This window comes from Sceloporus occidentalis, unplaced genomic scaffold (assembly GCF_023333645.1).
Source record: "Sceloporus occidentalis isolate IW3139 unplaced genomic scaffold, rSceOcc1.0.p SCAF_132, whole genome shotgun sequence".
Classification (NCBI taxonomy): Eukaryota; Metazoa; Chordata; class Lepidosauria; order Squamata; family Phrynosomatidae; genus Sceloporus; species Sceloporus occidentalis.
In genome coordinates this window covers 148,029-156,522 of record NW_028317112.1, presented here as the reverse complement: position 1 = coordinate 156,522, position 8,494 = coordinate 148,029, and positions in this window count along the sequence as shown.

The following is an 8,494-nucleotide window of genomic DNA, read 5'->3' as shown; positions in this document are numbered from 1 at the left end:
GGATATCGCTCTCAAATCAACGGTGACCTCAGGAGAAAGAAAGTAATTACTTAAAAAGCGTAATCTCGATAGAGTCCGCAAATACAAAAAGCTTTTGTTCTAAGACGATACGGAAACCAACCTTTTCAAATTTCAAATTTCAGGAGAGGTACTGGTCCATCGCTGTCGTATAACCAACCACAATGGGGGGGGGTACCTCTCTCAGATACGCGACGGGGAAACCCTGTAGGGGTAGAATGGGGGTTAAAGTCCAGCCTTATGGGAAAGATTGTTTTGCCTACGCAACTGCAAATGAAAATCCGCCTTCAATATGAGTTATTATTATCATTATGAATGACCCAAGGCCAGTGCCACAAAGGGATTGTGCAACAACAAGAAATGTAATGCTCTCGAGTGGCCCTTCCAAAGGCACGACTTGAATAAAATCCATCATTCATGGCAGAGTTTCAAGAGCCTTCTGTCCATCAAGTAAACTCAACAAAATTACAAGAACAGAAGCACATTTCCTAAGAAACAAAGCAACCCGGAGATCTATCCAGAACGAGCTGCAAGGGGCTACGTTCTTACAGGGGTAGTCGGCCAACACTTCGACCTTCAGCGTAACCCCGTTTTAGGGGTCATCATGGGTCATTTAAAGGAATATGCATCACGATAAGATTGGCAGTCCCGATGGACCAAATGGGTCTTATGAGCCCTCAAATCGTGTGTTCTTATCTCATGGTTTACTCCTTTAGCCCCCCCTAAAAGAAATAGATTAAAAATAAACGGTTTGTCCCTAAATTCTGTGTAAAGTGGTGAATATCAGTCTAATTGTGTTAACTTAAGGAGCCTTTGTTGCTCGATGTTGGCATTTATCCTTTTGCAAAACAGAAAACGGTAAATTCCTATATTTTTAGATTATTTTTTTTTTATTTTTTTTTTAAATTTAATAAAGTATCCTGGTTTCTTTTAAATTAGTTTTATGTCGATACCTTTTCTGCGTTCCTCAGGACGGAAAGGCTGGCAAGCCGTTTGCCCCCCCCCTGGGATATTCGCTGCCGGTGTCGGGGTGGCGTTTCCGTATCGCTAGAGCATTTCACGGCGCCTTCCTTTTTGAAACAAATTAAAATCCCAATTTGACTTAAGTAGTTTCTAATGCCGCATATAATGAATATTCAGTGGTAGAATTTACCAGATGTTAAAGGGGAACTCCTGGCTTTTTAAAAAAAAATTCTAGTATCAGTTTTTGCCTCATAATGTAATGTTTTCAGGCAGCTGCATATTAGCCGTTTGTATGAGTTCTCTCTGTTACCTGGGCCCGATCTACTAAACACCCCCGACTCCTTATCATACTGCCTGTGGGGAACAATAGAATGGCTCAGTCTTAATCACCCAACCTTTAATAAACGCATTGGCCAATAAGAGGTCTTTCCTTCTTTTTATAGTCCTTCAGGCCAACCAGGCAACATTAACACAAGGGACAATGCAAAGAGCATTAGAAATCTTTGCAAGGATCGTCGGGTGTGCTTCAGTCGCGGATGTTCTCCATTCACGCCCATCAGCGTTCCCAGCGAGACCAAGCAGATGACGTGAACTGAAAGTGGGGCGTCTTTGAAACCATTCGAATGAGTTCTTCGTCAGAACGTGTGACCTGAAAACCATCTCTCTTATACCTTCTGTGGTCTTGCCCGGCGTGCGGTGATGTGATGGTAGACGTTGGCTTCTTGCCTCAACCAGCATAGTTTTTGTTAAAGCTGCTCTTTCCATTCCGTGTTTCCGTAGCCCGCCGCCATGAAGCATCGCGTTCAGAGCCGCAGCGTCTAGAGAGCCTGCGGCTTGGTTTTAAGATTTAAAGCCCGCCCGAGGCAGGTAGCAGTAATGCATCCGTCCGTGTTGCTTGATCAGAGTTTGACGTGACCCGGCCTCACGGAGTCCGAATGCCTCGGGCAGGAAAGGCAACAGGTGTAATGTGTGATTCCTTAGCCGTTCTTTCCACTCTTAAAAGGCCAAGACATGTTTTTTTATGAGTAACTTTAATGTAATCATTAAAATGGACTTTTCATCCCAAATCATTGGAGCAGCCAAAGTACTGAAAGTAAGGAACAATCAGTCTTAACTCTTTCCTGACCAATGACGTACCAGAACTGGTTGAACAGTCCCACGTCGCCATGATTCAGTGCATTTGATTGCTTCTAGAGCCAATCGCCAGCACGGATACTGTCACGTGACAAAGGCTGTGCTTGTAAGCACTACCTTTTTGTCTCTGTTCTCTTTCTTTCTCGATGTTTCTTTTTTTACGTGACGCTAAGGGGTTAAATTTTTTGTGTACTTTTTCATTTATATTGTGTAGTTTAGTGTGGTGGGGATTAGTTATTGGAACGTTTAGGTCGGGTGTAAAGCGTCGGTAGGGTTTAAAAAAATGTAAAAAAAATATATATATTAACCCCTTAACAACAGTGTGTCAGACAAGTTAGGGAAATGCATACACTTGGTGACAATGGACTGGCATGTCATTGGGTTACATGCGCTTAGAAAACGACCAACAATCGCTTTCTTTGCTCTGCCAGTGATCGCTCCGGAACATTCCTTTACCAAGATGGCGGCACCCTGATCCAATGCAAGCAAATGGGTTCCGAGAGGCCCCAACTGAGACCTCTTGAAGAGACTTCAAGTTTCTGAAAAGTTTATTTACTTTTTTCCTGTTTTGCCCCCAATAAAAGGGTACAACTTCCTGCATACGTATGTTCAAACCGTACCGCAGCAAAGCCGCGATGTCTGTATTCTGTGTTTATTTTTATCTCGCGATTAGATCGCTGTGCAGTTATTCACGGCAGCAGACAAGCCAAGCAGCGAGATGACGCTTGGCTCATGTGAGCAGTCCCGGTCCTCGGCTTTATCGGCGTGATTGGCAAGCGATGACACCACGTAATGCCCCCTCTATAGCGCCGTGAGACATCCGCCGGATTTAAATAGAGTGGCAATGGTTTGGAATGTCTCTCTCGTTCACGGATTGAAAATGATTACGCTAAAGCTGCTTTTATAAGTGAAACCAAATGGCCCGAGCCGTTTAAATGTAACGCCGACATACGGGATGATTCTGAGCGGCTCCACGTCTGATAAGCGTTCCGTTCTCGTAAAATAAATATTAACGTTCTTTTCAATAGGCTTCCTGACACTAATCGTCTCCGGGGGAAGGCTGCTGCTTTCTGGCCTTGCCCTGAGATTCTTCTCCCTGAATTATTTAATTTATTGTTTTATATAGCGCCATCAAATTGCGTGGCGCTGTACAGTGGGTGGACAGGACACAACAAGTAGTATGTAACATAACAATTTGACTTACAGAGACAGCAGGTGAGGAGGGCCCGGCTCAAACGATCTTACAATCTAGAGAATTAATCCCAGGAGATGCAAGGTTGACTGCCATCTTTAATTCGGAGACGCTCCCAGAGTCTTCTGCAGAAGAACGCGTGCCTGTAAAGTCAGGCTTACCCAGCGTATGAAAAATATCTCCTTATTTTGTTCTTGGACAAGTTCTCAGAGAAGGTTCTACAAGCGCTCAATGTTCCGAACGGGTTGGTGGTACTTGGGGGTTTGATTAAAATATTTTACCGGGCGTGAGAGGGGCAGATCTCCCAACTATTTTAATTCTCATTGAGTAGGTGGCTCTGCAGGTCACGGGGTCATTTCTGGGTGGACTAGTACCCTTCCTTTGTGACAGGTGACATTACTTCACCTCCACCAGGTGGGAAGTAGAAGTCCTCCGCGAGTCAGGTAATGATGCGGGAGTTTGTGTGCCCCAGAACTTCACCTTCCTGGGCGATGCAGAGTTTCTTTTGCCTGTAACGTTCAGACGTCTCGGGCTTTGCTGAAGTCTGGAACAAAGTCTTCCGATGGCACGAGAGACCTCCGAGGTCCTGGAAGCTTATCTGACATCTTTTTCATGCTGGCCGAATAAAAGCTGTCGCCTTCGACTAAAGACTTCTCCTTCTCCTGGACCAATGCGGCTCTTTATCAGTTTTCTTTACTAAATATGATGGGGGGGGGGGGTTAAAAATGTAGAAGGATGCTCCATGTGGTATTCTAAGAAAGTTTTGGGCGCCGTACACATTTGGTGGTAAGTATATGATGCCGACGACTACCGCCTTTTAACTCTGTAACCACCATATAACTTCTGGCTGGAGAATTTACGCTTTATAGACTCATTTGTTTTCCTGGCTGTCTCTCCGAGTAATACGAGGGAGCTGTGATTTATTTTTCTTGGATAATCTAGGAATACATATTCTGCCACCTTTCCTTTCCGCGCCGTGCCAGGCACATCTCGCCGTCTGGCAGCACAATCATTCGTTTCACGGCAGCTGCTTGGCCGCAGAGGAGAGATAGCGGATCTCTGGGAACACGGCATCTGCTCGGAACATCTGCCTAACCTTTACCTCTTCCAAAACAGACGATTCCGCAGCCGGAGCGAGAGGAACGGCCGCCGCCTGGGCCCAAATTGGCTTTTAAACACAGCCGCCTTGCTAAAAAAAAAATAAAAAAAAATACAGATCTCGATCACCTGTGCGCTGAGTGCGGCAGGGAAACAAAGCGCATGTTCCCTCCTGGCAGACATGCGAATGGGCCTTGCACTAATCTGTTCCCCCTTTAGATGCAGAATTCTTCGCGCATGTTGTCCGCTTGGCTTGTAGTACACCCTGCCTGGTACTTTAATCATCCTTTTAACCGTGTTAAAGCTCTGGGGGTTATCAGTCCCCCCAGGGGTCCCAGTCATTGGGGAGCTCCCCTGTCTTATCTCTGTCCCTTTAAACCATGCCAGACCCTTCCGAAATCCCCCTCCCCCAACCGGAAGGGAGAATGAGCATTTGTGCGCCTATAAAGCCTTACCATGCTGCAGGTTACGGGATTCATGATATCGTTATACGGCTGGCGCAATGTAGGAGGACAAAATAGTTAAACAGGAATCATGACTTACTGTCCCAATGACGTAATTATGCGTATTGAGTTACGTGTAAATGGAACGTCTTGTCTCGGCTTGCCTGGGATTTTCTGGCTGGGTCGGTCAGCTCTGCTGGGTTAAATAAATGAACCCATATCCTAAAATGTTGTATAAGATATATTTTTATGGTCGAGTATTTTAGCAAATACCGTGTAGAAACAAAAACTTTTAATGGGGAAAAAAAACTAAAAAAAAAAATGCTTAAAATCTTTAAAAATAAATAAATAAAAATACAAAATGTCCCAAAACAATGTTAAGGGGGAATTATTGTCCCTTTTAAAAGATCCTAAAGTGGAACTGCTGAATATATACATTTTATCAAAATTGCCTGTTCTGTGGGCTGTCGGAGTTCTACAGACCTTTTGCTTAAACGGGACTATTTTACTTCAAAACACAATTTAATTACCATAGGGAAATCATGCATACATAATTACCCCCCTGTCCTGAACTCTCCTACTTTCTTACACCTGTAGGGAGTGATCATGGGATCAAGTGGTTAATATACATGTGCACCCTGCATGCAGATGGGGAGGATTACTAAATATATGTATTTTTGTATATTTGCGGGCAGATCAGCCTCATTTTGGCCTACCCCACGCGTGTTTGAATTCCCTTGCTGTATTACCCTCTACCACTTCTGCTGGGTGGCTGTTCCACTTACCTACCGCCCTCTCAGTAAAGTTAAAAAAAATATATATATATATATTTACAAGCTGATCTCACCTGAGATGGCGTACCTCATGTCCTAGACCAGACATTCAAACGGTTACAAACTACGGCTAGTTTTAATAAAAGGATTTAACGTTGATGACCGTTATTCGGTAAGGATTTAGGAAAATATTAGGGCACCGCAGCGTTCCCGCGAGTGGATGTTGCCGTACGTGGAGCCTAAATGGGGCCGGAGTCGCGGCAAACTTTCGAGTCCCGGCTTCGTTGATTGCTCTTGGTTTTAATGTGATTGCACGGAGGGCTGATTAGACTTTGCATAACCCAGTAAGCGCAACAGGGTGCGGAGTGGGAGGCCGGGCTCTCGGCATCGCCTCTTACAGGCCGGCTCGGTGGGGGGTGAGATTGAGACCCCACAACAAGCTGCTCTGTGATTGCATAATTACACTCTACTTTCGCAGGCTTCACTTGGTCTTTTGCAACTTGATGGTCGCTCCTCAATCTTGAACTAATTAGTGTATTAGTCCTTTATGTGTTGGCAGTGTCCTACCCCGGAGGGTATCAATCTTCTGAATAGGCTGAAGCTATTAAACGTAAGATCATTTGAGCCGGTCCTTCCTCGCCACTTGTTTCTGCGATTCAAATGCAACGTCCCGTTGGGCAGGGCTGCGGAATATGATGGCGTCATATACATCCAATATAATATTATACATGGAAGCATCACCATATATGGAGCTGACATTACCATAAAGGGTTCACCGAGCACCTGGGAGACCCCTGACATTACCATATATGGAGCTGACATTACCATAAAGGGTTCACTGAGCCCCTGGGAGACCCCTGACATTACCATATATGGAGCTGACATTACCATAAAGGGTTCACCGAGCACCTGGAAGACCCCTGACATTACCATATATGGAGCTGACATTACCATAAAGGGTTCACCGAGCTCCTGGGAGACCCCTGACATTACCATACATGGAGCTGACATTACCATAAAGGGCTCTAGAAGTACTGTACAGCGTTTTGGTACCGTAGCTGCGGTGTTTGTCATTAATACTTAATCATGTTTAATTCCTACATCTGCATATTCCAAACTGATTCACAACTGTTGTGAGTGGGGATGGTCCCCGGGTGCAGTGCCCGGGATAAATGGAAGTGAAGTTCCTGTCTCCAAAGGAGTGCAATGCTTTTCAATTTTACGGGCTGGATCTTCTAAACAGTGAAATCTTCCTAGACTTCTTTCTTACATGTTTTCATCATCGTTTGTAACCTTCTTTACAGATCTTTAAATCGTTAAAGCTTCCTTTTCACAGTAGGCATTAGGAGCAATTCTGGTGCAAAATCGTAAAATGCCAGTTTTTTTTTTTTTCTTTTTATTTGTTAAAAAAATAAACAAAAACAATTCCTGAAATTTTCCTAACTCATAACATATAAGTTCATTGCCCAGTCTTGGCCCCAGTTGTACATGGCACACACTTGTAGAGCTTCTGTGCCACGTGTTTGGCCATATTGTGTTAATCTTGACCCCCCCAAAAAAGGTTAATCTCAATCCATAGCAAATTTTAGTAAGTGAATTCTTGTGAGTTTTGTGCCCACTTGTTAACATTCACTGCAATATTTTCCCTTTGTTACATGCGGAGATTTCTAATTGTAATCTTTTGTCCTTTTTTCTTCTTCTTCTCCCGGAGACTGTGCTCACAGAGGCAGCACGTACGCTGCTCTATAACCATGTTCTTCTGGTCACTGTTGTTGTGAGGGGATTAACAGGGAATGGAATGTGGAGACTTGTGGGGGGGGTTTCTTTCTTTTTTTTTTTTTTTTTTGACTGGTTCCTATTTTGTTCTTTTTTTTCTTTTTTTTTTTTTTTTGATCCATGGACTCCCGACTGCTACTACTTTTTTTATTTTATTTTTATTTTATATTTTTTAACGTTTTTAGGGCTTTTTAATATTTTTTTCTGTGTTTTTTTCCAGTTACTATTTTGGCTTGGTATCATACATTTATAATGGGTTAAGTTATTAAATTATTAATTATTATTTTTTCATCCATGGACTCCTGGCTGCTACCACTTTTTTTTTTTAGTTTTTGTATATTTTTTTCCTGTTACTATTTTGGCTTGGTATCATACATTTATAATGGGTTAAGTTATTAAATTATTAATTATTATTTTTTCATCCATGGACTCCTGGCTGCTACCACTTTTTTTTTTTTTAGTTTTTGTATATTTTTTTCCTGTTACTATTTTGGCTTGGTATCATACATTTATAATGGATTAAGTTATTAAATTATTATTTTTTCATTCCTGCACTCCTGGCTGCTACCACTTTCTCTCTTTTTTTTTTAACTTTTAGCTTTGTTTTTTTTGCATATTTTTTTCTGTTACTATTTTGGCTTGGTATCATAGGTTATATAACAGATTAAGTTATGAAGAGTTGTTAAAACTTTTTTCCTTTAAAAAAAATCCTTTTAATTCCAAAGTATTTCTGTAATGTTAGGGTTCATACCCTGCAGTAGCTTATCACAGCTCAGATATCCCTAAATTACCATTTTGGCTTTGTTTGACACATTTTTTAACTTATGTTCTTTAAAAATATATAATTTTGATGTATTTTACCCGCATCCCTTTTACCCGTTCTCCTTCTCACTTGATGCTATCTCATCCCTCCTGTCACAATACTTTGCTCGTGTTAGGTCAGAAAAGCCAATTCAGTGCAGAAAGAAAAGAAAAAAAAAATCATTTTGTTCCCTTAATTATTATGCTGCCACTCCGGAGATAATACCCCCCCCCCCCCCGGACCCCCCTTTCCTCCCTGGCTGCCATACTGCATGGAATGTTTGAGCTAACCAATT